Source organism: Lissotriton helveticus, chromosome 10 (genome assembly GCF_964261635.1).
Source record: "Lissotriton helveticus chromosome 10, aLisHel1.1, whole genome shotgun sequence".
Classification (NCBI taxonomy): Eukaryota; Metazoa; Chordata; class Amphibia; order Caudata; family Salamandridae; genus Lissotriton; species Lissotriton helveticus.
In genome coordinates, this window is record NC_136071.1 from 1,014,540,966 (window position 1) to 1,014,567,208 (window position 26,243).

At 45.7% G+C, this 26,243-nt stretch overlaps 1 protein-coding gene across 2 annotated transcripts in view; it reads left to right on the forward strand.

Moving 5' to 3' along the window:
- Nucleotides 1-26,243, forward strand: part of ASNS (asparagine synthetase (glutamine-hydrolyzing)) — a 552,217-nt gene that overhangs the window by 489,016 nt on the left and 36,958 nt on the right. The window lies entirely within an intron of this gene.

Genomic DNA, 26,243 nt, shown 5'->3' on the forward strand with positions numbered 1-26,243 from the left:
TGCAGATCTCCATTAATGGAACACCCACTGCCTCTGCCCAAGAAGTTGAGATTGACCTGGTTGAACAATCTTGAATAGCACTTGGCAGAGAAACCATTCATTAGAATATTCCTGTATTATAGCCTGCCAAATCCATCTGTTATATGTAGCGTTTATAATCCCCCCTACCCTTAGTTACAGATCCTTGAGCCATGAACAGGAAACTAAAATCTCGAAAAGGCTTTGTAAGATCTAAATAAATCAACAACATTCTTTTGATATCCAAAGATAATGAAACATTAGATGCTAAATCGTTCTGTAATACTAGTAACACTACCTCTTTGGACAAATAAAAAGATATAGAAACTTTAGGTACAAGTTTGAGGTCCAATCTCAAAAACACTTAGGGCCAGATGTCGGAAGGCAAATACCAGTCGGTAACGGCTGATTTCGGCCGTTACCGACCGGTATTTGGAGTTTGGGATGTAGGGGCATGTTAAAATACAGATTCGGTAATTTTACCGAATCGGTAAAATACCGAATCGGTATAATTACCGAATCTGTATTTTGAAATGTAGGTAGCACTGTAATCAGTGCTACAGGGGTTTAAGAATTCTTAATTTACCACCAACTAGAAGTTGGTGGTAAATTATGAAAACCCTTTAAAAAGCATTTCTATTGCTTTTTAAACAGTGCCATGTTGCAGACATACATGCCCTAAGGGCATGTATGTCTGCAACATGTGCACCCATGCACAATTGAGTGACACCCTGCCACCCTTCAATGTTTCTCCCAATTACCGAATCGGTATTTACCGATTCGGTAATTGCCATTCATTCCTATGGGCCTCACTTTTTGCTGTGTTTTACAGATTTTTCGACTTTAGTATGGCTGTGGCCCTGCTAATCAGGCCCACAGCCTAGCTGTACTCTCTTTAAATTGATACCATGTACTGTAGGTACATACTAGATTGGTTACTGGGTCACCCTTGTGAGCCTCTGTATATGGTACCTTCGGTACCCAGGGCATAGGTGCACCCTAGGCCTACCAGGAGCTGCAGCATGTATTATGCCAGCCCTCGTTAACCTTCCAAACTGACACCACAGGGCTGTACTTACAGCCTGGGTAAGGTGTTGTAATCACCCCTTACTTTGATATAATATATCTATATCTGCCTTATATATAGACACATAGTAACCTATAAGTCACTCCTATGGCAGGCCTTGACAATCCTGGAGGCAGAGTGCTTGGTTTTGTGTGAGAAGATGCCCTAGCATGAGCTGAGCCCCTCTGCAGCTTTCGGAACCATCTCCTTATAGCTGTTCTATGATATAGCCATACCATATACTCTTTAGTGCATTATAATCCTTGCGGTTAATGCTAACGTTGGTTTGGCTTTATCAAAATATGTCGTGTAAGGTGTCAAACACTTTGGAATACTACCCCCCATTACACCCTTCTACAGGGAGAAGACATGTAGTTACTGTTAAACCTGGGTAAAGTTAAACAGAGCCCCAGCATCACAAAATGGATGCTGCTACCACAGACACAAGTATTCCCTCCTGCTGCTGGATGAAACTCCGGCAGGGGAGGCCTGGTTAATAGGTTTCCCTCCCCAGACAGGCGTTAGTGTATTGGGGCAGGGTGGGTTACATTCAGTGAATGCTTTTCAGGCACTACCTAGGGCACACAAGGTGTTCATGCATTTCCCAGTTCAAACCGGTTGCTGGGGCACTCAGCCCCAGCTCTGGCGCAAAACTGGACAAAGGGGAAGGGGTGTAACCACCCCTTCCCCAGGTCCACCCATAGGAGGGACCTTAGAGTTAGTCCAACCCCTAAACTTGCTATAAGTATAGAACCCCAGTCCCTAGGACTTTAGATTACCCTGGACGAAACTCTGACACATAATTTCTGGACCTTCGACATTCCATTTCAACTAGAAGATGGAAGAATCTTCCTTGTGGTCAAGGATTGACCACCCTGTCCAAAGAGGCACCAACAGCATCTTTGGCGGTCTGCATTTTCGAGGCTCCTGCATGATCCCAAAGAATCTGCGACACAGGACATAGACTTCCAGACATCTCTGACGCTGACCTGCGCTCCCAGCAAAGCTGAGACCCGTGGCGGCCACGAGAGACGTGGGACCGGAACTCCTGGACATCCTGCATTTTTGCTCTGCACCTACTTCCAGAGGAATCCCGAAGTTCTGCATTCGGGTATTTGAAGCCCCTGCCCTGAGCACCTTTTGCACCGAAGCTCAGAGGCCCACACTCCACGAGTGTCCCGTGGGCCCGCTTTGTGCATTTCAGCTCAACGCGTCTTCACGGTTCCTAGTCCGTTGGCTAGTGAGCCCCCACGAAGACCAATCTTCACTTTCTTCAGCTTTCCTGATTGCTCCATGCTTGCTCCAACTCCTCTCCAAAGGAGGAGTTCCTCAGACCTTGCTGGTCTGCACTGAAGCCCATCTCAACATCCTGCGTGGGTTGCGTTTGCCAAGGCTTGTTGGGTCCAATCCGTATACCGACACAGCCGTCAACTAGATCCTTCGTGGGACAGCTCGAATCCAGCTCCTGGTTGTCGTCGACGCCTCCTGGACCCCGTGGCTGAAGAGACAAGCTTCACCTCTATCACCCGAAAGCATACGACAGCGGCTGGCATCTTCTTCCCGCCATCCTGGTCACTGGCTAGTGACCCAGACTCTGTCTCCTCTGCTTTTAGGTTCTTCACATCTCCAATCCACCCTTGGATCCACCCGGACACTTTTCCTCTGGTCTCCTGCAGCACTTCTTCGCAGTTCTCCATTGGAATCGACGACGAAACCCAACACCAAAAGACACCTATGAACCCGGCTTCCCTGGGTGAGGTGACACGAGTACTCCAGTGCTCCCGTGGGTCTTGACTCTCGAAGTGTCCTAGTCTAAAAGGGTTCCATCGTAGTTCACCTAGAAGTGCCCTTAAATTGTAACTTTGTAACTTGTTCATTCTTCATAGAAAGTCAATAGTGATCCGTGGCTGTGTTTAGACACTGCATGCGTCTCCCGTGGGCCTCCTACATCCTAACCTTTGGTGGTTCCAGGCAGCCCCAGTGATTCCACAGGCCCTAGGCCTGCTTTCTAACTCTCAGGTGGTTCTTATACCACTATTTTAGTATATGGTTTGTGAGGCCCCTAGGGCATAACGTATACTGTGCAACTTATCGTGTACTAATTAAGTTCCTTGTATTGTACTTTTACCACTGACCTCGTAAAGAGTGCAGAGGGGTTGTGTTTAGAATAAATACAAATATATTTGATATATACCTTGTGTGATGTGCTTTCATTTGATCATTCAAGAGATTATAATTGGTAAAATAACTCGCTTAACTCGTCTCCAAGTCTTAGCCTGAAGGCTGCTCTCCACAGCTACCACTAGGATAGCTTTCTATAAGGTTGACTTTATAACCTACCATCAATAAGGGTCGTTTGACTGGTGCAAGGTGCCCACTAGAAAAGTGGACATCATATACCAGGCCAAGTTCTCACAAGCATTGCCATTCTTTCTTGCCTCTACACACATTGCCCCAGGTACTGCATACACATATGGGCCTTTTATATATGTAAAAGATTTGTTTCAATTTCCTCCATCACTTCACTGTGCAGAAATTTCCTTGTTGATCTGTGCATCAGAGACCCAGAGGAGCCCCTCACCGACTCCAGTGACTAACATTTTGGTGGGCAGCCACCAGCGCTTAAAGTATTTCAGTTTCGACGCCCGCCACGAAGTCTCCCCACCCCTTTCAAAGACGAAGATAAAATATCAAACGATTCACACGCTGTTTTACAGCTTCTTTGTTTTCCCTAAAGGGCTGTTCTAATATTACTAAATAGTTGTTATAAGTAACCTTCTTGTCCCAGTCCTACCAGCCATTCAAAAAAACATGATTTGCCACCTCCTGGACTTTCTCCCAATATTATTGGCTTTCCTGAAAATATTTATTTGCTTTGGATTGTACGTGTGCCTATCTATGTAACAACTAACTGACTTTGTCCGAAACTTACCAGCCTTTTCTGTTAGAAACCCGCTCAGATTAAGGTTCATCGGGAGTTCTGCATTACTGTTCGACGCTTTGGGCTTTTACTTGTCTGCAGAAAATCAAAACACCTACATAGGTTTGGTACTCTGTTTACCATCCCGGTGAATGTGCTATTGACTTTTAGCACATGTTTAATTAATTTTCCATAAACCATAACGTACAGCCTCTATGTATATTTGTTTTAAAGGGTGCTGTAATTACCTTTGCTAATATGCACTACACAAATATTTTAACATATTTCCCTAATATGCATTTAACAAATAACCTACTGTACCCCAACCCTACCAGCCATTCCAAAAACACTCTTTCACACCAAACAGCTCCGGTTGTGTAGTTGCTTCATAAATAAAACTTTTTCAGGCAACACAGACATTTACTACTGTCACAGAAGGGCAAACATGGGGCTGCCCCTCCCCACGAGACAACCTTTCTACTGCCACATGTCAGCATTAGGTCATAATTAATAATACAGCTTTGCTAAAATAATAGTTTTAAACATCAATACCTGAAGTTATCTGGCAAGTGCTCATTTGTATTTCATGCAATACAATAACCGCTTCGATTAATATATTATTTCACGTGATTTTTTTTTTATAGTTCATTTATACCATTGATAGGACCTCAAACACTTTCTGGCTGGGCCCATAAGCTGGCACTCTCTTCTACTTGGTTAGTAAACTGAAGGCCATATTCACAATACAACAGAGGTGTGGCGTTAAGCAAACATTGCTAACGCCACGCTTCTCCATTCTCAAAACACAGGGATGTGCCGTATTCACAAGAGTGCGGTGCACCCCTCCGTTTTCCCTAGCACTGGCGCTAAGATCAGCTGGCTAGCACCAACACAGGCACCCTTGCACCAGAGTGCAAGGGTGTCTGCGTTGGCGGAAATTATTGTATATGTGCAGGAAGGTTCCCCTTCCTACAAATAAACAATCTTTAAATGCCGTTTTGAAACTTCTATGTGTTGGAATTGGCCCTTTTTGGAGGGTCGTTCTTGAACTTTTTGCCTTCCTCCTAATACCAGTATTTGTAAAGCGCACAGCTACCTCAGAAGTGGTGTCCCAGAGCTGGGGGCCCTCAGGAAGATTAAACAAGCTATTGCCCAGAGTCACATTGTGCTGGGCTAACCTGCTGCCGGCACCGGGAATCGAACCTTAAACCCTGTAGTCCGGAGTCAGGCACCCTGGTCGCTGCGCCACAACTCTTCCACTCTTCCTAGTCTTTTCTGACATGGAGTTGATGGTTTTAGGACTGTGGGCACTTTAGCACTGCTGTCCAGTGTAAAGTGTGTGTGCTCTCTGTGGTAAATATGGTATGATTGGTCAACACCTGTTTGGCGTATTTAATTTACCTATCAGTCCCCAGTAAAGTGGTATCTAATATTCCACATGCCAGTAAATTAAATGCTACTGGTGGGCGCTATATCTTTATTGCTGAAGCCCCAGAGAGTGGGACTCCAACCTTGCAACGACAGGAGGAGTGCATGTGGCCTGCAGCGCTGGGCTGCGAAGTATGCTGAAGGGGATCCCAGTGTGGGGACTCCCCATGGTCCTTGGAAGCAGAGCCGGAGCCTACCCAGCATTCTGAGTGCTACACAAGTGGAGCGCGAGCCTACCTCACATTTTCGGTTCCTGGAGAAAAAGTGCGGTCGGCCAGGAAGCCAGGCATCTTGCCTGGTTGTGGGCATGGCCAGAAAAGAAGAGCCGGCCGGAAGACAGACAGAGTTATGCCTGGAGGAGGGCGGGAGCCTACCCCACCTCCATGACCGCCCGATGGGGCAGCTGTATTTAGAAATCCCGGATTGAGGCTTCCAAGGCACAGTGATGCCAAGACTTAATGTTTCCACAGCTGCACCGCCTGTTGGAGGGCAGCTGCAACAAGGGGGCATTTTGTTGTAAGAGTCCCGGAGTGGGGCTCAAGAGGCACTGTGGTGCCAAGGCTCCTTTCTCCAGCTGCACCACGAGAGCGCGGCCAGCTGTAATGAAGGGGGATTTCTTTTGATCTCGAGGAAGGGGTGAGATGCCCCCCCGCCCCCAGTGCATTGCGCACAATTGTCTTTGCTGTCAAGGCAGCCAGAGGGCCAGTTGGAAGGCCCCATTTAGAGCCCTAACTTTCGGGACAGAGGGCATTTAGGCCTCAAAGGAGGTCATTTGGCCTGGTCCCTCTTTTTGGTATTGGTAGGGCGCAAGGCCCTACAAGGATGCATAATGTGTTTATGCCTAATGAGATTGCATAATTTGCTTATGCCTATGCTAATGCATAAAGTGTTATGCCTAATGTGATGCAGACATAATGCGTTTATGTTGCTTGTGATAATGTGAGTTCATTATTTTACCAGTAGTTACTGGTTGCGTTATTACTTGTGCTTTCTAATGGTTCTGACCGTGGCCCGGTCATGTATATAATCCCCTGTAAATTACTACCTGGTGCCAGTTGGCACAGTGTACATGTGTGATTATGATTCTAATGTGTTTATGGTAATATAAAGTCTATTTTTCATATAACTTTGTGTGGAGTTTCTTTTGTGGTGTGCCTAGTGTGTAGCTGCTGTTGTGTGTGTTGTGCAAACGCTTTACACATTGCCTCTGGGGTAAGCCTGACTGCTCGTGCCAAGCTACCAAGGGGGTGAGCAGGAGTTATCTTCAGTCTGTAACTCCCTTGCACTGACTAGAGTGGTGGTTTCTGCCTGGCTTAGGCGCTTGTCCTAGCCAACCAGAAATCCCTTTTCTAACACTATGTGTGCTGCTTAATGCGTAGAAGTTGCAAAATGGCATTTTGAAAAAATGATTGTTTATGTTCAGGAAGGGTGACTTTTCTGCACATAAACATTCATAGGCAATTTGCTGTTTCTAGGGTATACTCAGACGTGAGTCCCTTGCTCACTTTGCCACTGGATTCAAGCAAGCCAGGCTGAAGAAGGCTGGAATGCGAGAAACAGGTCCTCGGAAGCTTGTTTCCGGTCCAGGGAAGGCTTGGCTTGGCAGTTCGGGCTGGACTGTTCCCATGAGGCACAGGGTCAGACTGCTTTGCATATAGCCATGCCTGAACTGGGGTGGCAGAGTGGGCTAAAGAACAGTGATGGATCAAACCCAGATCTTTTGACTGGGTGTGAGTGTTTGATTGGTTCAGATGCTCCGTCCATCACCACCCCCTTTTGTACCGCTTTGGCCGCCATAAGTGTGGCAGGGTATGCTCAGACGTGAGTCCCTTGCTCACTTTGCCACTGGATTCAAGCAAGCCGGGCTGAAGAAGGCTGGAATGCCAGAAACCGGTCCTTGGAAGCTTGTTTCCGGTCCAGGGAAGGCATGGCTTGGCAGTTCGGGCTGGACTGTTTCCATGAGGCACAGGGTCAGACTGATTTGCATATAGCCATGTCTGTACTGGGTGGCAGAGTGGGCTAAAGAACAGTGATGGATCAAACCCAGATCTTTTGACTGGGTGTGAGTGTTTGATTGGTTCAGATGCTCCATCCATCACCACCCCCTTTTGCACCAGGCTGCACACATGAATACAGCAAAAACGAGAAGAAATAAAGCATTTCTCCTCGTTGTCCACTGTTTAAGACCAGGTGTTCCCTGGTCTTAATTTTGGCACTGCCTCTTATGCACTGCCTCCTATTTATGCTGCCCTTGTACACTCAAAACCACTTAATTACTAGCCACATAATTTCACAGCACACCATGCCACATAATTCATAACTAACAAAGTAATCTAACCCACATAATTGCAGTCCACACCACATACATCCACTCCACTCCATAACACATGGGTAAGAGAAATTGTCATTTACAAAGCAAGTAGCTCTAACTCTTGCAATTGAGCGACCTATTGGCATTGCCAATGCCTGTTTCTTAAATTTTCTTGCTGTGTCGGTCGAGCAGGATCTAATTGCTAGTTCTCTTCTTTTAAGTATTGCCTCACTGCAGTCTGTGGCAGTGTCTGCAATTTACTCTTTAATCCCATTCACCTCCCTTGCTGTATGGGTGTGATTCACCAAGGTAAACTTACACTTTTGTGTAAGTTTAGGTTTGTTTTGGAATACACCTCTGCAGTATTAAACTTACTATTAAATCGGAGTTTGTGAATTTGTGAATTCCAAAACAAACGTAAACTTACATACAATTGTAAGTTTGCCTTTATGAATTAAGCTCTATATTTTTTATATCCCCACAACTTGGTATCAGAAATTGTCTTGAAAGGGTTGCATTGATGAGTTCAAGTGCTTTATGATTCTGAAAGGTGCAACAATCTAATTGACTAGCTTTAAATGAAAACGTGCTTTATCAGATTCGGAAAGAACGATTGTTGCTGGATTGTTGCTGGAACAGAAGCACATTGTATTTGAGCTTTGCCAAGTCATACATTTAGTAATCTACTGAAGTGGGATTTGACATACTCAAGATTGCTTTGGTGAATAGGTCCCAATATTTCAGGAAAACAGATATCCAGACGTGAACGTGTATTGTATCACAACTAATATCCACACGAAGAATAAACACTGCTCTAAAATGGGAAAGAAGAACTATGATTCACATAAACCGTCTCAAGGGTTGAAGATTTAGAAAAAAGTGTTATTCATCAAAAGTCCACCAGATGGCGGAATTGCTTTATTTGTATTTTCTGTCGCCATTATTAACGTACATATGAAGATATGCCCTTTGACGCATCACACTAGAGAGAAAATTAACTTGGATCCGGTATTCCAAGTTTTCCATCTTATTCCCAGCATGTAATATCCGCTGTCTTAAGTGGAGAATCCATCTGGTATCATACGTTTCGGCAGGGAAATCTCCCTGTGGATATAACGAGGAGCTCATAACAGGGCCCTAAGTTGATAAACTAGACTTTGCACCTGGAGTGACCACCTATCGAGAATTTTCCTGGAAATCTGCGTTTTTTGAGACCGAGATCTGTTGTCCATTATCACTTTATTAATGAGCGTGTTTTTTCGGTGTGGAGCAGAGCACAGCATGGGCACTTAAATGCTTGCATCTAGATAGACGAACTATATGGAACTTGTGGTGAAAGCGTGTTATTGGAGATGGGCGAGGAAACACTTGTCATCATTGGGATAACTAAAGGAGTTCTCTTTGTTCATTGGTTGTTGGGGCCTTGGAGACCGTGCCAAGGCTTGGTTTTAACTTGGTAAATGCTTGTGAGTTTATTCGCTGTGGTGTCCTACAGAAAGTTGTTTATTAGCTGTGCTGTCCTACAGAAAGCACAAGCCTGCTGAACTACCTTCTGCGCTTTCCTACCTTTTGTCAGTGGAAGGCTCGTCTTCTGCCACCCAAAATAGTAACTTGGCGCTCACCCATCCATGCATTCAATTACTCACTCATCCTTCCACGCACTCCTTGTTTTTATTTCTATTTTATTAATTTGTAAAGCACAGCATTCTTTCTCGCACAGGTATTTTAAGGATGGCGAGTTGGCGGTGCTCGCAGGGCAAGATCAGTACACAAGATGGATTGTTAATTCTTACCCGATGGCCAGGTGAATCAGTCAGAGTGACGGATGCAAGGAGAAAGGGCCAGTTAGAAAGGACTTTCCCTTTTAATAGCTTCCTTTGGGACCGATGAATGTTCAAGAGCTTTTTTGAACTCAAGCATCGATTTGTGGCTGGAGTGTAAACTTGAATTTATGTCACAAGTGGATGGATTAAATAATACAACGCCTTGACCGGAAGGGGTCGTTGATCTGTTTGGCGAATGTGCAAACAGTTTACTGCAGTTAAGGAACTTCCCTACACAAGCCCCTCGGTGATGTGCCCTCCTGCCAAGCACCTTGACCTACACAGCAGGAGCCCTTTCTGCAAAACTGTGATGGCTGCAGGGCCTGATTTTTCAAAAGGTAAAATAATCAAAGCCCCTGACACGTGACGCTGAGAGTTTTCTACCAAAGTATCAGAACACATTGTTCTATTTTTAGGTCGAGCTAGACAGCGCATGCGCTGAGTTCGACTGACAGTGATCCGTCTGTGGGCTTGAAGTTTTTTTTAACCTCCTTTCTTGCTATTTGGAGGCCCCATTATCATTTGGTCATTCTTGTTTTTTATTGGTTTAAGGCATGCATTTCGTTTTGCCTCTTTTACTAATGCCCCTCCCCTAGAGCACCGGCCAAGTACAGACTTCTTCCTCAAGGTACTTTCAAAAGTATTGCATTGCCGAACTTTTTTTCTTTTCCATTTGGTTATTTTTAAATGCATTCACTTTTTTTGTTTGGAGTGTGACAGAATCCCCTCTGTGAGTTTAGCCGTTGTGACAACAGGCCTCCTTTATAATTTAATACATATACTTTTACTCAGGGCTTTAAGTGGGATGAAAAGACTGGGGGGGTGTCACTCAAATGGGCGTGGCCAATGTAATTAAGAGCGTGACTTAAAACACATAAACCAACAATCTGTGCTTAGCAAAGTGTGCCGCCCGACTTGTATTTTGCTGTTTCTGTCATTGCATCCAGATATGAGATACAACAAGTAACATCATACCCACAACAAGGCAAGACTATTGGCTTTGTCAATAAATAGGCAGCAAATATGGCTTGTATATAAAATTGAAAAAGCTTCCACTAAAGCCATGCTGACACCACGATGATGTTTATGCTCCTTAGTTTCTAAAAGAGAAGGGAAATCCAGTGAGAAAATGACTCTATTTAAAGGATCTCCCTTCCCCACAACGCTCAGCTGGCAAGATGTCGTGCTGTAACTTCTCCACTAGTGAGAAGTGAGCAGTGTGAGAAGGCGCACATGGATGTGGCTGCTGTCACTGCAGTCCGGAAAAAAACGGGCCGCCTGTGTCACGGCACAAAACAGAACCCAATTGAGACCCGTTTCGAGACCCCCTAAAAAAACTGCTGGTGCTCAGACCCGGTGAGACCCGGCCCACTTAAAGCCCTGCTTATAATAATAGTAAACACCTTCCCTGTGTCCTCCCTCGGTGTGTGTCTGCATGGTGCGCCGCTGGGAGATGCGGGCTGCACTGGGAACGCTGCCCCCGCCCAATATCCATCGGTACTCATGCTTTTTAATGTGGGATCCAACCCTGCTTTCGTTTCTTAGAGAGGAGGAAGAAAATAATTAAGATTTATCCGAGAGGAAAATGTATGCAGCATCTGCCGAGTTTAAACATAGGGATCATATTTATCTTCTAACATTGACTCCATTTTCGGTGACTTGGTTAGTATTTAAAAATTAAAATGTTCCTCCCTTAGCATATATATAACATACAACATTTTATTAATACCAGAACTGTTAGCTGCTCCTACAATATATTTTAAACACCGTCCCTGTGTCCTCCTTTGGTGTGTGTCTGCACGGTGCACCACTGGAAGTTGTAGGCTGCACTGGGGACGCTGCCTCGCCCAATATCCAGCATACCTGCTGCTTTTTAATTTGGGATCCAAACCAGCTTCTTTACCTTTCTGGCCTTAAAAGTCCCCTCAACTTTAGAAAAGTTACTTTAGTGCTGTATTTGTTTTCTTTCATTTTTCTGTGCCCTTTGGTGACACACAAATGCATTATGTTGCAATTCAATACCTGCACTTTCTTTGTTTTGAGTGACAACAGGTCACAAACAACATTTACAAATTCCATAAAAAGTTACCTTGTTAATTAAAAAAAACGTTTTTTTTTTACCAGAATTTATCAACATTAAAATACGTACTTCTTCACTTTACTATATTTACAGTCAGTTTGTGTTTTTCAAAGAAATATACGCTTCATTATGCAGTTCTTTTCGCAATAATTCTGCTTTCTTTTACCTTTTACCAATTAATTCTATAAATGCATTACCATTTACAATGCTAATACCTCTAACTGAAAGAATTGCGAGACCTATTGCATTTCTAATGCTTGTTTCTACCCGGGACCAGCATGGTTTGTTTGATGTCACCGGCAAGAAGCACCGCTTTGAAAGCCCTACAGACATTTCTGATGCAGCGGCTATAGTGGTACTCTGCAAGTGGCCTGCAATAACATATTTCTGACATCAGAGTGGGCTGCTGAATTTGTATTTGGGAATTTGTAGAGTGCATTACACCTGAGGGTGTTAAAGCGCTACCTGAGTGTAAGAGCTACTACAGGAGAGATAACAAGATGTAACCATCACTGCAGGGTGAAAAGCCAAGTTTTCAAGTGCTTACGAACGGCAGCTTGTGAGGAAAGACTTGCAGTGTGGGTGGGAAGGGTGTTCCGTAACTTGGCAGCAGCAACACGAAAAGAGCGCCCCCCCTCACTTTTCGAAATCTCGGTACCTCCACCTTTCTAAAAGAGGCAGACCTCAACCGTCATTTGTGGATAAACTAGCGGAAGTCCGTTCTCAAGTTCATTGGCCCCTGGCGATGGAGGGCGATGTCAACTAGACAGAAGGTTTTGAAAGTCACACGCTTCTTGACCAGCAACTATGCAGAGCGAATGCCCTCTCTGACTGACAGACATTTAGGAATGTCCAAGACAAGACTTGCTGGTCTGGAGTCTATTTAGGGAGCCTTTATTAATACAGGGCATTGCAGTAGTCAATGCGTGATGTAATAAGCAAAATGACCACTTCACCTCTGAGCTCAGCTTTGGATTTTGATAATGTAGAAGCAGGCACTCACAGTCCTCCTCACCTGAGTATCAAAGGAAAGAGAGATGTCAAAAGCCAACCCTACATTTATTGCCTCAGTGACTGGCAAAGGTACCGGGCTGCAGATCTCGCGACACCAGAATTCTGACTATACCAACTTTTGTTCTCCAAAAAATAAGATCGCAGTCTTGTCAGCATTCAGTTTCAGACAATTCTCTTTCATACAGTTGTTTACGTCAATCATACAGTGTTTCAACCTTTCAACCACCACCGTGAGGTCGTCGGATATTGATACAGTCATTTGCATATCATCCACGTTAGATAGTACTTGGAAACCAAAGGACCTTATCAACCTGGCCGAGGGGGCAACATATAGATTAAACAGAGTTGGGCTAAGAGAGGAGCCCTGTGGCACCCCACAAGGTATCTCGAATGAGCTAGCCCTAAAGTGACCACAACTCACAGTGTGAGATCTGTTGGTAGGAAATGACTCCACCAGGGCCAGGGCGGTGTCCCTCAACCCAACATGGTGCAGTCTTTGATCCAGGCGGATGGGGGACACCATATCAAGCACCACTGAAAGGTCCAGCAGCACCAAGATGGCAGATCCTCCCAGATCAACCTGATAACGAATGGCATCAGTGACAGCCACCAGAGCAGATTCCATGCTGTGGCCAACCCGAAACCCATTCTGAGAAAGATCTAAAAGATCCTGGGAGGCCATGAACGCTGCCAATTCCTGATTCAGATATTTTTCCAATATCTTAGCTGGCACAGTAAGAAGTGATATAGGGTGTAGATTACTCAAATTCTCTGGATCACCGTTAGGCTACTTTTTAAGAGGGACAACTATAGACTCCTTCCAGCATAGGGGAAAGATACCTGTTAGAAGGATTTGATTGTAGACTTTTTCAAGAAAGAAGGAATTCTGATCCAGTACTAACTGCAAGATACGGGGAGGATACGGATCGTCCGGAGAGCCGGATTTCGAGTGTAGAAGAAGCTGCTTAAATTTCATTGGTGAAACAGGAGGGGAAGACAGATAGTGTAAATGTAAATGTATGTAAATGTACCGATATTTATAGAGCGCACAGCTACTTCCCGAAGGTAGTGTCCCGGCGCTGTACGTATACCGCTTAGGAACCCTTCCTGGTTTTCCCTGTGAGTGTCCACTCCAGGGGCACCCCCAGGGTGAAACCAGGCATCCCAGCGCTTTTGGGGCCGTTGTGGAGATTAAGCAAGCTATTGCCCAGAGTCACAGAGTGGGGACCCATGATTAGAATAGGCACCGAGGCGAGAATTATCGGGTCCGAGGAAATTGAGCCCAAGACCCGCCGAGGCGGGTATTGAACCCTGGTCCCGGGCCAGACCTCTGCATCAGGGTCTGCCGCTCTAACCATTTGAGCCACACTTCTCCATAGTGTAGGAGTGGGGGTGCAGCAAGTAGCCTCCTCATCTTTATCTGAGGGGGGAAACCTCATTAAGTTTGAAACAGGGAGCAATCTTCATAATTTTGTCCCTAAAATAAGTTGCCACGCTATTGCGGAATGCAAAAACAACAGTTGATGGACAGAATACAGAACAATGTCATACATTCACCCAGTACAGAGATCTTGGCCTAAATCCATCGTTTTTTTGCTCACCATGCCCTTCCAGTTTGAACCCAGCCATATGCAAATCAGTCTTGACCCTGTGCCCCATGGGAACAGTCCAACCCGAACTGCCAAGCCAGGTAATAGGTAGGGAAAATATATGAAACCTAATACTTACCTATATTTAAGGCTCTAAGCCAGCTCACTGACAAAATTGCCTTACAATAACATGGCTTCCTGCAATTTTTGTAAAGACAGTCATTATCTGTTGGAAATGGCCCTTTTTGCAGGGTTATCCCTAAACTTTTTGTCTTCTTCCTCCTTTATTTTTCATGACCTATGGTTGTTGGCAATAGGACTCTGGGCACTTTACCACTGCTGACCAGTACTAAGGTTCATATGCTCTCTGTATAAATTGTTATTGTGATTGGTTATCCATGATTGGCATATTTGTGTTACCAGGAAGTCCCTAGTAAAGTGCACTGGGCTGGTGATTCAAATGCTACTAGTGGGTCTGCAGCACTGATTGTGCCACCCACAGGAGTAGCCCTAAAATGGTGTCTCAGGCCTGCCACCGCAGTGCCTGTGTGCAGTCTGTGAACGGCCATGTCAACCTGGCCAGTGTCCCCACTGTCCAGGCCTAACCCTTCCCTTTCTGTACACAGTGGACACCCCTATGGAAGGCCCAAGTTACCCCCCTGGGCAGGGTGCAGTGTATGTGAGAGGTAGAGCATGTAATAATAATAATATGTCCACTTATAAAGCGCCGTGGTTACACTAATGCCAGTGTGTCCTCGCGCTGCGGTAAGTCAGCCAATAATCAAGCCCAGATCGAACCTGACTCAACCTTAAGGAAAAAGAAATGTTTTAAATTTTTTCCTAAAGCATCTCTCTTCGCTCTGCATCCGGAGTTTCAACGGGAGGGCATTCCACTGTTTGGCTGCCAGCAGTCTAAAGGACCGGCCGCCCATCCTGGCCCTTTTTATAGCTGATACACATACCAAACCCATCCCACTCGATCTCAACTGCCGCGCAGGAAGGTGTGGGGACACGAGTTCTGCCAGGTACGCGGGGGCCCTGCCCTGCAGGATTCGGTGGCAGACACAAAGTGCTTTGAAGGCGACTCTCTCTTTAATAGGTAGCCAGTGAAGCGCTGCCCGTGCTACCCTGGCCGATGATCTTTTCGGGCGTCTCAGAATGAGGCGGGCGGCTGCATTCTGCACTCCCTGCAGGCGCTGCACACATCTCGCAGGAGCCCCTAGATACAAGATGTTACCGTAATCTAGACGGGATGTCACCAGCGCATGCACCAGTGTCTTTCTGGCTGCCACGGGTAGGAGATCCAAGGTTTTACGCAGGACCTTCATAATTCCGAAGCACGTGCCTGCCACACGCCTTGTTTGGTAGTCAAACGACAGGTCAGGGTCTAACCAGACTCCCAGGTTTTTTGCCTGGGCACATGGTATAGGTGTCACCCCCAAGTCCTGAGGCCACCAAGCCGATGACCACACAGTTGGGGCCCGCCCCACCACCAGAACCTCCGTCTTGCCGCCATTCAGCCTCAGGCAGTTTTCAGCCATCCAAGTAGCTAGTTCTTGCATACATGCTCTGAAGCTGAGGGCGGCTGACTCCGGGGCCTGGGTTAGGGAGACCACCAGCTGTGTGTCGTCCGCATAGGATACGACCCTGACCCCAAACCTCTCCGCAATCTCTGCCACAGGTGCTACATAGATATTAAACAGGGTAGGGCTCAGGGTCGATCCCTGCGGCACTCCTTGGTTCAGCTTGATGACCCGGGAGTAGTGCTCACCATGTCCCACCCGGAAGCACCGCCCTGACAGAAAAGATTTTAGCCAGCCCAAGGCCCTGCCCGACACCCCACCCTTCTGCAGACATTGCACCAGGGTGTGGTGGGCTACAGTGTCAAAGGCGGTACTCAGATGTAGCAAAATTAAGGCTGCCGTTTGACCTGCATCCACCAATTGCCGGATGGACTCGGTGGCATAGAGCAAAGCTGATTCTGTCGAGTATCTGGCTCGAAAGCCAGACTGTGTCCGGTGCAGAAGATCATGTTCTTCAATGTGGGCTGTTAGTTGTATATTGACCACTTTTTCGGCCACCTTAGCAAAGTATGGTAAGAGAGAGATAGGGCGTAAGTTGTCTAAACGCTCTAACCCCAGGTGTGGTTTCTTTGGAAGCGGGTGTGGGTGACATGCTCTGGTAGTGAACTACAGCCATTTTCGTTTTTCATTATTGTAAGGCTATCTTGCTCATAGGCTATCATGGGGAATGCAGTGTACAGTGGTTACCTGCATATCTTCCCATAGGCGCAAGATAGGACATAAAAGTCTGGTATCCCTGAACTCAGAATTTAATAACACATCTTTGAGGAAAGGTGGTTTTTAAATCCTCTGTTTGAGAACAGCACTTTTTAGAAAGTGGCTGTTCTCTTGTCTGACCTTTCTGTGTGCCTTTGGCTGTTTGTGAATCGAGTGTCTGGTTTGTGAGTGACAGGGCTGGGGGATTCCAGGAGACAGAATGAGTCCCCCCCAGTGGTGAATAGAGAGATCTGCATCTAGATGGGAGGGAGGAGTTGCACCTGGGACCTGAATAGGACTGTGCCTGCCCCCCACAGTGCTGGCTTCACCCCTTGTGGTGTGTCTGATGTCTCTGCCCTGCACTGTGAAAGGAGAGAAGGAATCATGTCAACAAAGTGCTCCAGGGCTGTGCTTTCCCTCCACAATGCTGGCTCCACCTCCTGTGGAGCGTCTGATGTTTCTGCTCTTTACTGTGAAAGGAAAGAAGGAGTCATGTAAACAGAGTGCTCCAGAACTGGTTTGGACCGGGCTTAGAGCCCTCCTGCACAAAGGGAACACAGAAATATTGGGGTATAAGTGCAGGACCCCAGACCACTGAACTTTAGATCATCCTGGAATCAAGAAGGAACCTCTGCCAAGGAGAAAGCTGAAACTGAAGAAGGAAGACTGTCCTGCTGTTGCTCTGCTGGACTGACCTGATGTTGCTTTGCTGCCAAAGAGAGGGGAAGGACTTTGCTTTGTGCTGTGTTCCCTTGCTTGAAGGAATCTCCAAGGGCCTGAGAAAAGCTGGCTCCCTGTTAAGAAGTACCAGGAACAAAAGGACTTCACCGCCAGCTTCCTTGAACTCTGCTGAGAGAGTTCTGTCCTTCCTGGAGTGCTTGGCCCATGTGTGGTGCCTCTGGAAGTTGTACCTGTGTTGGGAAGCTGGAAACCAAGATTTTAAAGACTTTCTGCAAGGTTTATCGCATCGCTCGCTTGCGAAGCGCATCCCCGTCAATGCGAGGAAATTCCCGCCGCTACGAAGGCCGAGATCATCGCAGCGCCTGTTGCCGCTGCCAGAGTCATCGCATCCTTCATTTGCGGGACGCATCAGTCCGGTGCGGGGGGATTACCATCGCTGCGAGTGTCATCGCAGAGACTTCCTTCACTGGGTGAGATCGTCGCACCGCTTGCTTGCGGACCACATCACGTCGCTGCGAGCATCGTCGCAGAGCCATCGCATCTAGGAGCTGCGAGAGAAGAAGATCGACGCTGAGTCGCGCATCGTCGCTGCACTGAAGATCATCGCTGCCCCGAAGATTGTCGCATCGTACCTTTTGCGAGCCACTTCCACCGAAACCTGTGCACCGTTATCCACGCAATGTATCGCATCCATCCCCATACAGACCAGAGTCACCGCAACAAGCCCGCTGCGTCCAGCGGGGTTGTCACATCACCTCCCCAGGGTCTCAGGAGTGACGCATCGCTTGCTTTTCAACGCTATAGCTTTCACTTGGAACTTTTGTCGCATCTAAAGGTACTGTTGGCTAAAACGTGACGCAACTGTAGATTATTTTAACGCAACCGTAAGAACACTTTTGAAACCATATTCTTGAACTGTGTATGTTGGATTTTTGTTGTTAGGGTCTTATGTAGTTTAGATTAAATACCTTTATTTTTCTAAACTGTTGTGGAGTCAGTCTGTGGTGTTTTCACTGTGTTACTGTGAGTAGTGGTACAAGTACTTTACACATTGCCTTTGATAAGCCTGACTGCTCGTACCAAGCTACCAATGGGGTGAGCAGGGGTTATCTAGGTAGGGAAAAATATGAAACCTAATACTTACCTATATTTAAGGCTCTAAGCCAGCTCACTGACAAAATTGCCTTAAAATAACATGGCTTCCTGCATTTTTTGTGAAGACAGTCATTATCCAATAAGATAATAACTTGCCATCGTTGTGTACCACGGTCCTACCTCAAAACTATCTCATAACTACTGCGCTAACAGATATTGCTAAGTTTAAAATGCTGATAACTCTAAAAATGCTTAACCTTTTGATTTGCAGCCACAAAAAGAATTATCTGCACATCCTCATTTTCAATCCTGCAAAGTTCATCAAAATCCGACTGGCCATTTTTGCTCTACATGAAATGCAAAGGTCTATGTAAAATGCATTGGAGTGCAAGTGTATTTTGGGGCACCCCTTTTTCTTTGCACATTCTTCACCAAACACAGCCAATCTTTTAATCCTTTACCAATGTAGGCGGTGCAATAGGTCTGCAAAGCTGTACGACGATTTGTCAAACAAATACAGGGGCTTTGGGTCAGCCACCTTCATTTGGTGATTTTAATTGCCATTCACATTTTGCTTCCACCCACCACACCACACAGCATCCCAATGCGAGTCAGCCCATTTGAACCATTTTCTCTTTTGCACTGTGAATGATCGTTTTTTTTCTCCTAATCACATGTACACAACTAACAGTTAACATCTGTTTTTTAGGTCGAGCATTCAAGACCTCTTGTATATACTTTAGTATATACTTATATGTGTATGTACTTTGTGGGCTCTGGAGATCAGCCCTAGGACGTGTCTGCTTCCGCTAAGGGACTTTTTTCTCCTCAACTGCCTCTATTTAACTGTCTTGATAGATAACGACCAGTAGAGGTCAATAAAATACCAGAATTGCTTTCTGCATGTTCAAATGCCTGTATTTAACTGTCTTGATAGAAAACAACCAGTAGAGGTCTGTAAAATAACAGAATTGCTTTGTGCTTAGGGACTTTCTTTTTTTAGTTTTTCTGGCAACTGTCTCCATTTAACGTTCTTGATAGAAAACGACCAGCAGAGGTCAGTAAAATACCAGAATCACTTTAGCATTCTGTAGATTCCAGTCCATAGAAATTGTCTTCCACGAGCACCTGTTGACAATAATATTTTTTTCAAATCTTGTATTTTCAGCGATATGACCACCGAAGGACCTGATTTTATATTAAAAACAGAGTTATGGGCTATACCATTTCCAGCTCAAAGGCAACATTACTCTCCACGTGTTCACATACCTAGCATGTCACGCAGTTTGATGCTTACTTTCCCTCCATGTTGAAGAACAGTAGGTTTTTCAGCACCCAGGCTAATGTGCTGCATAGCTAAATATATATAAGGTCCCAAAGGCGAGACCGATTGCATTGCAAATGCTTGTTGGTCTAGCATTTACATTTGTTGGGCAATGTATGCAACATAGTGCAGATTATCATACACTTAGCAAGAAATTGTTTTTAGATCTGTTGCGCTTGTATTTGAATTTTATGTGAGTGTGCTATCATGTTCTTTCTGTTATTCATCTTATTTGGAGCAGCATAAAGTCATTCCACAATGTTCCATTGATGAAATAAAAAGCTTACTGCCATGCCTGGATAATATGTGTGCAATAGAATGCCCTGCAGCTCTTTAATCAGGGGTATTTAAAGTAATGAGCTCAGGTAGTAGTAAATCCCAAAGGTTTCCTCGCTGTTCGTCCTGGGGCGCAGAATAATTCATGAATTCTAATTCTACAGCTTGACGCATTACAGGAGATGAAAAGAGACGAGTACAGGCTGTACTTCCTTCCTTGTTCCAAGGCTTGCTTTGAAATCTCTGAACCTCTTTGGGTTCTCCTTAAATGCTCTGCAGACATTGTTCTTATGCTGTCACCTTGAGTATTATCACACCACAGCTCGCCTTTTTTCTGTCCCAATTCAGACGCTGAAATGCTTTAGTTTCAGCAAATTTCGTTTCTTATGTATTTTAGAGAGATAGAAACAGAGATGGCGAAAGACAGCAAGATTGTGTGTGAAAATATAGGCAATGGGGCCTATTTATTTTGGAGTATATAAGTTAGCACTCCTGTATTTTGTACGTAATTTTATATCCAAGGAATATTACTATACCTTTAGAATAAACTGAAAGGAGTGCACCCTTTTTCCACTTGTACTAATAGAGAGCTGACTGTTTCATGCCGATTCCGGCACTTAAGAGTACGAAAACAGTACAGTTGTTGTACTACTTCCTGTACTTATAAAAGCTTTTATGAATCTGCCCCAGTGTTTCATATGTACAGAAACAATGGTTTGCTGTTGTTGTTGTAGTACTTTATTCGATAAAACATTTATCATAAAAGTATAAGCCTATTTCAAGTACAAACAACCCTTAAAAATTCATACAAAAAGGAATGTAAATCACAAATGCAATAAAAGACATATCTACAATTAAAAGTGAACGGGCCAGGAGGGCCATTAAAAATGGAATAGCAGCAGAGTCGGACACGAATAGCCTAACTTATCTTTTGTTACTCTCGCTCAAATTCATCTTTATCTGTTTTGATCGTGTCCGCCAGGCTCTTCCCAAGAATTTTGCAACCCCACACACAATAGACAATGATGTTACCTCTGTTGTAAGGATGCGTAGGGCATTAAGGTGCTGTCTGAAGCCCAACTCCCTGCAAATTGGCCTTAGCCACCATCTTCTTGCCCCCCTATAGGCTCTGCAGGCGAATAGAAAGTGGGCTAAAGACTCTTTGGGGCATGGGCAGCATGGACATTTAGCATAATCAGACAGGGAAGATTTACACTTCTCAGTGAATGAGTTTAGTGGTAGGCTTCCATACCTAAATTTTAGGAAGAGAGTTCTATCACTGGGTGATTGGATAAAATCCAAAAGTGGTTCAAGCTTTCTGTCAGATTTGTTGTTCAAAAATTGGTCGGTAACAATGGTTTGCACATTACAGGTTTTCATGTGTCCTTCACTTGAAGGCTATATCAAGTTGTGTGCATTAACTGCTACTGTACTTTCTTTTAACCTGTACTTATTTATTTGTTAGCACTTTGTTCCCTATTTAGTGCCTAATAGCATTACAACTTCTAAATGCTGTATATCTAGATGAAATCATGGAAATTCACATGCATTGCATGGGGACTTAGGTTTTCAACACACAAATTAAATAGCAGTCACAACAATTTCCGCCATGTCAGGACCAAGTGAATGTTGCACATACATCTCCAGTGCTTAATTTGTGAAGGTATTGGTCATTTATATTCATTGTTTGGAACTGGGACTTACTTTTCGGCCTCAGAGCCAGAAAAAGCAGCAAAGAGATAAAGAGAAAGCCATGAAAATGGTGACAAAATGAAAAAACAGACAAAGAGTCTTCAAGAGTGAGGTGAAGAGTCAGGAAGTGTGACGTGTTAGACCACAGAACGCAGCATTATGATGTATCTCACTACATGGGTGGAGCACGTAATTCCTTTGCCAGAGGATGAGATGATACTGGACCCACTGTAACTCCTCTTGGTAGCTGAACATGGGAAGGAACGAGATGAATCTCATCTATAGTCCAGCTAAAATCCCCCAAAACATACCCTTCACTGCGGACATCCTCCTGTGTCCCTATCCTACTGAGGCTTTCAGTACAGGGCCCCAGTGATCTCTCTACTCTGGAAAACTGCTCCTATTTCATCCAAGCTCTCCTCAAACTGACTGCCGTTCACCGGGTCACATTCCTACACAATCTTCTCCAACGTGCAGCCAGATCATTGTACAAATCATCACAGACCCTTCACGATCTCCTATCCAAAGTCAGATCTGGTTCTCCTGGGGACTGCTGTCCCCCTCATATCTTAAAATATGTTTTTACTGCCCTCCCTGGCCCATCCCTTGCTTTATTGAACAACTCTCGATCTCATGGCTGTGTACCAAAGGCCTTCAAAGAGGCCACTGTGATCTCCTTTTTAAAGAAACCTGGGGTTGACCCCCAGACACTGTCAAACTACCGCCCGATCTCATTGCTCACGTTCATAGCCAAGGTACTCGAGGCTCATGTGGCTAAATGTCTGTCAACTTTATGGAACAAACCAGTTTCCTTGATCCACACCAAGCGGGTTTCCGCCCCGCACACTTCGCGGAAACAGTAATCACAGCTGTACTGGATTCCCTATGGGAGAAGGCTGACAAAGGCATTCCTTAGGCCCTGATGCTATTGGACCTATCGGCCGCCTTTGACACAGTCGACCATGGGATCTTGGTGGACCGTGTCAAGGATGCTGGCATACAGGGTGCAGCCCTCAGCTGGATTTGTTCTTTCTTAGAAAATCACTCCCAGGCAGTCCATCTGGGCCAGTTCATGGCTTCCAAGGTGAAAACTATGTTTTGGGTGCCACAGGGTTCTCCGCTCTCCCCACACTTGTTCAACCTTTACCTCCTTCCATTGATTAAGTCTTTAAAGGAAAGGAAGGTGGTCACCTTTAACTACGCTGATTAACTACATTGCTTTTCACGATTGATAACTCGACCCAATCAGTTTCCGACTTTCAGTCAACCATGCGGCATATTTGCCATTGGATGGACTGTAATCATTTGAAATTGAACCCAGGAAAGACCGAACTGGTTTTGACAGGTGGCAGCCAGAATTTCTGAGGCCACACTATTGGCCAAATGAATTAGGTTCCTCTCCAATCCCCTCTCCCTCGGCCAAGAGCCTTGGTGTCACTATATCCAATGATCTATCCTTGAAGCCACATGTAGGCTCAGTGATTTCCTCCTGCTTTTTCCAGCTGCGCAGGATTAGAAAGATAAGTAGGCTACTCACCCAAGCAGCGCTAATACAAGTTGTGATAGCCATGGTCATTTCCCACCTAGATTATTCCAACGCAATATACCTTGGCCTTCCTCTCGGTCTCACAGAGCGGCTGCAGATGGTTCAGAACCAGGCAGCTAGAATGATTCACCATCAACCTAGGTGGCATCAGGCCTCCCCTTTCCTAAGGAAGTTGCATGGCTCCCCATCCCTCACTCTTCTCGCTCGTGGCCCCGTTCCGCCCCGGCTTGTGCCGTTTGTTGCGGAGGGTCAGTCCGAGCGTCACTTCCTGCAGGCAAATACACTTCCGCCCTGCACCTACTCATTGCAGGTGAGCGGTCTAGTGCTCCCTCACCACTAGTACATAATGGCGGCATGGCGGAAGCGCAGCGGGAGCGCCGACTTCGCGCCAAAGTCGCACACAAGTCAAGCACGTCTGCGCCCGTCCGCGGCCGACCGGGCCCAGGGCCCCGTCGTAATGCCCTTTTGTTATCTTATACTTCTGCTGATCTTAGGAAATATAACTCCCCACGATCCATTTCTGCTCGCACTGCGAAGGCAGCTCATGATTGTGGCATATTGATCCCTTCTGTCACCCATGTTTTAGATGCCCTTCCCCTCCACGACCCCTTCCCAGCCCCTCCCCCCCTCCTTCTCAGAAATCCTCTTCACTATCAGTACACTACCTTAATACTCGCTCCCTAGTACGCCACCAGTTGGAGATCTTCCAACTATTACATCAGAGCGTTATCGATATTCTCCTTCTTACCGAAACGTGGATTACTGAGGACTCCGCCCCTGATATCCTCGCTGCAATCCCCGCTGGATATTACATCATGCAGGCCAACCGCCCCGCTGGGAAGACAGGAGGTGGAGTGGCGGCTATTATCCGTTCTGATCTTAAATTCACAGAGTTGTCTGCGACTCTTATCCCTAAAACGGACTGCCTTTCTCTTAAATTCACCTCAGCTAGATTAGCTTTTGTGTGTATTCTCGTTTACAGGCCTCCCGAATACATGCCTCTCTTTCCTAAACTATTTGGTGATTTTATCTCACAACTCGCCATCAATCATGCTCACATCATGATTATTGGAGATTTTAACTATTGGCCATCGGATGCCCGTGAAAGCCTGCTCTCTACGGAATTTACTGAGCTCCTAACCAGCATGAACTTCTTCCAGCACGTTCATACCCCTACTCATCACAAGGGTCACATCTTGGACCAAATTTGGACATCTAACCTTGACCTTTCCCTTCCCTCCGTCCTTCCGTGTTCTTGGTCCGACCATTATTCTATCTCCTTTCATCTTCATCTTCATACTGTTTGTTTCCCCCCCCCCCCGATCAAGAATTTTGTTGCTCGCAACTGGAAAAGTGCAAATCTGGCTGACTTCCACGCCACACTGGCCTCTTCTGCCCCTACTTTTTCGACCTTGATAGCCGATCAGGCAATACATCTCGAAGAATGGCTACTCTGTGCTTGTGATAAAGTTGCCCCCCTTAAAACAATTAAAGCTAAGCGCCCCCACGACGCCCAGCGATGGTTTTCTGACCAACTTAAAGCGGATAAACTTGCTCTCCGCCAAGCTGAGCGCCGTTGGAGACGCAATTACGATCCCCAGCTTAGAATCCTTTTAGAAGATTCCCTTAACTCTTACAAAAACTCGATTTTGGCAGCTAAAACTGCTTATTTTTCTCATAACCTGATGGCTTCTAAGAATAAAACTAAAGACATCTTTGCCATTGTCAATGAGCTCTCCCTCCCTGACAGGGTCACACCCCAACCCCAACCTACCCAACTTTTATGTGACTCCCTTAATGTTTATTTTTCTGAAAAAATTGCTATTATTAAAAAGAACATTCCTTCTCCTTCATCCCCTTTACCCCTACCTCTTCCCCCTATGAACACCAGCAAGTTGACAGAGTTTCCGCCGATCTCATTACAAGAATTCTCCTCCTTGCTCCAGAAAGTCAGCTCAGGTTCTCCCAATGACATATGCCCACCCCTGATCCTGAGAGAGGCCTTTCTGGCCTGCCCAGGACCCCCATTAGCCCTGCTCAATAACTCCTTAGCCACCGGAGTAGTACCCCGCTCCTTTAAACAGGCAGCGGTTCTGCCTATCTTTAAAAAGACCAATGCAGATCCTTCCATCTTGAGTAACTACAGACCCATTTCCCTTCTTCCCTATCTAGGAAAGATCTTGGAGACGTATGTCACCCGTTGCCTTAGTACATTCATCGAGAGTTCTTCCTTCCTGGATGCCCAACAAGCTGGTTTTAGACCCCTCCACTCCACCGAGGCGGTCATAGTGGCCGTCATGGATTCCCTCAGGAAGGGTGCCGATAAAAACATCTCTCAGGCCCTTGTCCTGTTGGACCTGTCGGCTGCCTTTGACACGGTCGATCATGTGATTCTGATCGACCGTGTCAATAACGCTGGCATCCAGGGGGTAGCCCTCGATTGGCTCAGATCTTTCCTAGATAACCGCTCTCAGGCAGTGCATCTATCTACTTTTTCAGCACCTCTTTTATCTTTAACCTGCGGAGTCCCTCAGGGCTCTGCGCTGTCACCTTTATTATTTAATTTATATCTGCAACCCCTATTAGCTTCACTTCAAAATACCCCGGTCACTATTTTTAATTATGCAGATGATCTTCAGTTAATTTTTCCCATCGACTCCCTTCCTTCCTCCTGTCTCAATTTTCAGTCTACTATGTTGGCTATTGCGGAATGGATGTACCATAGCCAATTGAAACTGAACCCTGCAAAAACAGAGCTAGTATTGGTGGGTGGCTCCGCCAATTTGTGGAATCCTTCCTATTGGCCTCCATCGCTTGGGACGGCACCCACTCCTGTGAGCACAGTGAGGAGTCTGGGGGTGATCATCTCTGAAGATCTGTCAATGAGACCACAAATTAATTCTGTCACCTCATCCTGTTTTTTTCATCTTAGGCGGATCCGCAAGATCAGTAGGTTTCTCTCCAGAGAGGCCCTGATCCTTGTTATCATTGCCCTTATCACCTCCAGACTCGACTACGCTAACATCTTGTATGCGGGGATTCCGGCCTACCACCTCCACCGGCTACAATTGGTGCAGAATCAGGCTGCTCGCCTGATTTTT